The following is a 5,615-nucleotide window of genomic DNA, read 5'->3' as shown; positions in this document are numbered from 1 at the left end:
TCTTTTTTTATCTTTTGGAGTGTTTGATTCATGAATTTCGCTAGTCTCTCATTGGGTGCATATATGTTTATTGTTATCTCCTATTTTTATCTCTCATTTTCTCCAATATTTTCTTGAGACTTAGCTGAACTTAAAAAATTATCTTACTGTTTCACTTTCTGTATATAGTTTTAGGTATTTTCTTTGTGCTTAGCATGGGGATTACATTTAACATCCTACTTTTTTTTTAAGAAAAAGAAATTTGATACTTACATGGCAGAGGAGATACCATGATCATGAAGGTGGTTTTCCCAGGGCGAGACTCACCCATTGCACTCCGGGTGTGCTGACCCCTCTGATTTCCCCAATTGTGGCAAACTCAACTGCATAATTTGTGGTAGTGGGGGACTGCGTTCACGGTCTCCTCTTTAAAAACGTTAAAAAAAAAGGACAAAGATATTTGATCTGCTCCCCACCTAAATTTGTTAATACTTAAAAAAATCTGATACTATACAACTTTACCTCCTTTTTGTCGTCATAAATTACATATTTATATTTTGTTTTCTCATAAGTACATATATAAATGTTTAATGTTCTACGTCACGTAGAATTAAAATGCAGATATACTAATCTAAGACACTGTAATCCTAACAAATGCAATGTATATTTGCTTATACAGTCACCTTTACCAAATATTTTTATTTCTTCCAATAGCTATGTGTTACTTTTTAGTGTCCTGTTACATCATCTGAAGTACTCCTTTTAGGTTTTTTTTGGGGGTTTATTGTAGTAAAGGCAGGATGGTAACTAAATACACACAAAACAAACAAACAAAAACAACACTCAGCTTTTGTTTACCTGATTTTTTTTTTATTTCCACCTAATTTCTGAAGGATAAGTGCTGCTCTACACAAAACACTGGAGGTTTGGGGACATTGTTGTTTCAAGTATTATTTCTATCCCTTTCTTTTCTCCTTCCTGTTTACCCTCACTTGTTTACCCCACTGGCCCTTTGGTTCTGGTCATTTTTCTTCATACTTCTTCTCTTTCTATTCCCCAGATGTAATCGTTTCTATTTCCCTATCTTCCTTTCACAGATAGTCTTTCTTTTACCTGTTCAAATTTGCTATTAAATATCTCTAACAAACATTTCATATCAGCTATTTTACTTTTGGGGGTCAAAATTTCTAGTTGGTTCATTATTGTAGTTTGCATATCTTTACCAAAGTTTTATTTTGTTCTGACTTAGTTATTCTGATTGTTTTAATTCTTTGTTCATGTTTTCCTAGGATTTTTTTTAACATATTTTAATATTTGTTTTCATATATTTGTATAGTTTGCCATTAAAAAAAAGCTTCTATGTTAAATACACTTTGATCTTTTACCAAAAATAAGTTAGTTGTCCACAAATGAATGGATTTCTTTTTGGTTTCTCAATTCTATTACACATTGGGCTGATAACCACAAAGGGACATTCTTCTCCTATGAATACTTATAGGCCAGAAACCCACAGAGAAGTTCTATGCTGTCCTATAGGGTGGCAATGAATTAGAATTCACTTTATGGTAGTGATTTTTACATGTCTATCATGCCACCAATAACAGGCTGCTTCAATTACAATGGCTGTATAGAATGTATTCATATCAAGGAGGGTGAGATTTACTCCTCAGGATTTGAATCTTGCCTTTTTAAAATATATACACATGCATTTGAGTTATGGATCATTCTTGTAATCATCAATGAAGTTTAGGCAATACAATTCTTGAATCATGCCTCCACTTTACAAGTTTGTGTCAATTAAAGCCATAATATTTTCCCTAAAAATAAGCTTAAAATTTTGAAGTTCTTCAAAAGCGAACATGGTTAAAATAAAGAAGCACTGCTTTTGAAAATAATAATTTCATAACATAACTGAAATGTATTTCATGCTAAAATCACCATAATCACCATCCTGCACTACAACACAAATAGTGAAAAACGACGGATCAAAGGTGATGGTGGGAGCAGAAAACCCATATTGTTAACCCTCAATGTTTCTTGTGGAGGAAAAAAGAATTAAACAACTAAACAGTTTCAAAATAGGGCACAATAGAAATAGACAATGTTATTTTATTTCTATTTTCAAATATATTTTTGTGAAGTTGTGCCATACTAAAAACCAAAACACAAAGCAAACTCACTGCCATAGAATCAATTATGACTCAAAGTGAACTACCCTATGGGTTTCTTAGAGTGTAACTTCTTAAAGTAGTTGTTAAGAACCACCCAGCCTTGAGGTAATACTGTTGTGGTAATTGTTGTTAGGTTTCATCCAGTGAGATTCAAGCCATAGCAACCTTATCCAACAGAGAATGAAATACATTCCTGTCCTGCTCCATACACACAATTGTTTCCATGCTTGACCTCGTTGGTATAGCCATGGAGTCAATCCATCTCCTTGAGAGAATTCCTCTTTTTTACTGTCCCTCTACTTTACCAAACATGATGTCCTTCTCCAGGGACTGGTCGCTCCTGACAACATGTCCAAACTATGGCGTACAATGTCTAACCATCCTTGTCTCTAAAGAATACTCTGTCCCTACATCTTCAAAGAAAGGCTGGTTTATCCTTTTGACACTCCATGGTACTGTCAATATTATTTTCAAGCACATTTCAAATACATGCATTCTTTTTCAGTCCTATTTATTCAATTTCAAACATTCACGTGCATATAAGGCAATTCAAAAATATGATGGTTTGGGTCAGGCACACTTTTGTTCCCAGAGGAACACCCATGCTTTTTAGCACTCTAAAGAGGTCTGGTGCAACATATTTGCACTTTACAATATGTTGGTCATTTGATCTCTTGACTGCTGCTTCCATGTGCATTGCTTGTGAACCAAGCAAGATAAAATCCTTGACAACTTCAATCTTTCCTTCATTTGTCATGATGTTACCTACTGGTTCAGTTGTGAAGATCTTGGTCTTCTTGCCAATGAGTTGTAATCTATACTGAAGGCTGAAACTTGGATCTTTGTTATCAAGAATTTCAAGTCCGCAATCAGAGTTGTATCATGTGCATATCGAAGGTTGTAAATAAGCCTGTCTTTCATCCTGATGATGAATTATTCTTAATATAATTCTGATTCTCTGATTCTTAGCTCAACACATAGATTGAATAAGTATGAAGATAAAATAAAGTCCTGACATGCAACTTTCCTGATTTTAAAACACCCAGCCTTCTGTCAACTATTAGTCTGTCAGCTGGGGTACTGTGGTGGCTTGTGTACTTCTGTGATGCTTGAAACTATGTCAAATGCTAGCAAAGTAGCCCGAAGCGAATAGGCTTCAGTGGAGCTTTCATTCTGAGAGCAAACATTTACGAAGAATTTGTCTCCACACTTCAAAGGAAGGTCTTATGCATAGTTCCTAAACATTGTCAGACATTGGCAGCCTAAGGAATAGGAGCACAACACTGTCAGAGATAGGGGCCAAGGATGGGCCCCTCAATTCCTAGGACACTTGGAATATGATGATGAGGAACTGATTTTTCAGAGTGAAGTCAAACATGGTGGGTGTTGTGAGTAGTGGAGTAAAGTCTGTGAGAGTGGAGCCTTTGGGATCTTAATTGGCTGATGGGACACAAATCAAGGGAAGGAGAAACCTCTAGAAAAATCTGATAATGATCAGAACTTGGAATGCGTTAAGTATGAATCCAGTGAAATTGGAAATCATCACAAAAAATCGACAGCATATAGATCGCTATCTTAGGAATTAGTGAGCTGAAACGGATTCACCATTGTGAAACTCATATTAATTACTATGCTGGCAATAACACAATCGAGAGGAATGGCATGACATTCATTGTCAAAAGGGGCATTGCACAATCAATCCTGAAGTACAATGCTGTCTATGACAGGATTATATCTATCCCCCCCTCAACGAAATTCATTCAATAGAACCATTATTCAAATTTAGGCAACAACCACAAAAGCTAGTGGTGAAGAAATTGAAGAATTCTATCAATGTCTTAAATCAGAAATTGATCAATCAACATGTATTGATAATTATTGGCAATTGGAATGAAAAATTGGTGGCAAAGAGGAAAGAACAGTAGTTGAAAGATACACATGGACTTGATGACAGAAACAAAGCTAGAGATTCCATGATAGAATTTTAGAAACCCAACTACTTGGTTATATACCTTTTTTCAACAACACAGGATGCAACTATACACATGGACTTCATATGGAATACACAGATATCAAATTGACTGAATCTATGGGAAATGAAAATGGAGACACTCTATATCAGTAGCTAAAACCAGACCAGGTCCCCAATGTGGAACAGATACTTGATCAGTTGCACATATACAAGTTCACACTAAAGTTGAAACAAATTAAAACAAGTCCATGAGAGCCAAAATATGACCTTGAGTCTATCTCCACTGAATTTAGAGTGTTTCAAGAACAGATAGTGTTTCATTGAACACTAATGAAAGAAGGCCTGATAAGGTTTTGGAAGACATCAAAACCATAATTCATGAAGAAAGCAAAAGGTCATTAAAAAGAAAAGAAAGAAAGAAAGAAAAGAAAGTCTCCAGAAGAGACTCTGAAACTTGCTTTTAATAATAAGAGTACCATCACTTCGATAATCAGTTTCCAAACTTACAATTTCTTCTTGGGTTCCTTGATATCATCTCCCTGTTGACCCCCACCCCACCACTTTTCTGCACCCCTCCCCTCCTTTAAATCCTTGTTCTACTTGCTATCCCTATACGTTCATCTATCCTGGGTGTGGTGGTTACATAATCTGTTGTCAATTTGAGACTTATGAGTGAAGGGTTGGAGTTCAGCCTGTCAATCAGGCTACAGGTTGATGACCTCACTTAGAGGTGCTAAGGATATAAATAGCTCACAGGCTCACTCCCTGGGAAACATTCCAGCTGACAAGACACATGAAGCTACAATAGTGCCTTGAGCTGAAGGAGCCACATGGAGACCCATGCCAGTGCTGAGATGCTTACACTGCCACTGGATCCACAAGACTTTCCATCTACTGACCTGTGATCTTCCTGCATTCCATGTCATTGCATTTTTTTTGTGAGTTTGAAGAGGACTTTATCAATTTATATCAGACATATGGGCTAATTTCACACTTATGGACTTGATATGGACTGGGCTGGGGTTTTTTCTTAATATTCAATTGCTCATGTATATAAAGTTCTTTCTTATACACACGAGCCTCCCTGGATTTGTTTCTCTAGTCCACCCAGACTAACACACAGTTCAATAAAATTTTCTTTTAAATGCTATTTAAAATTTTGCATGGATGTATTTTTCTCTCTCTGGCCTGGTCATATAGTAATTCTGTGTCTAACTACTTGAGAACTGCCAACTGCCAAACAGTTTTCCAAAATAGTTACACTAACTGTGATGGTTACATTTTATATCACCTTGATGATACCTGTGTGCCATATTCCTGTAGAACTTAGATGACCATTACTCTGCACCAACCTACCTATGATCTCCTATGATCTTCCCCACTTCACCTTTTTCTTTTATCCACTGCTATCTGAGTGAGTCTGAAGGGGACTCAAATTAGCATTTGACCTATGAACTTGACTTGGACTGAGCTGGTATGCTTTCTTTTTTTTT

At 36.1% G+C, this 5,615-nt stretch overlaps 1 non-coding gene across 1 annotated transcript; it reads left to right on the top strand.

Annotated features, from left to right (window-relative positions):
* The first annotated feature begins 244 nt into the window (after positions 1 to 244).
* Positions 245 to 408, top strand: LOC115872033. Its single transcript, XR_004047609.1, has one exon. It is a non-coding gene; the product is annotated as a U1 spliceosomal RNA (small nuclear RNA).
* Positions 409 to 5,615: the final 5,207 nt, after the last annotated feature.

Source organism: Echinops telfairi, unplaced genomic scaffold, assembly GCF_000313985.2.
Source record: "Echinops telfairi isolate 266 unplaced genomic scaffold, ASM31398v2 ScPeMD7_7419;HRSCAF=8457, whole genome shotgun sequence".
Classification (NCBI taxonomy): Eukaryota; Metazoa; Chordata; class Mammalia; order Afrosoricida; family Tenrecidae; genus Echinops; species Echinops telfairi.
This window is presented reverse-complemented; position numbering and strand designations above follow the sequence as displayed.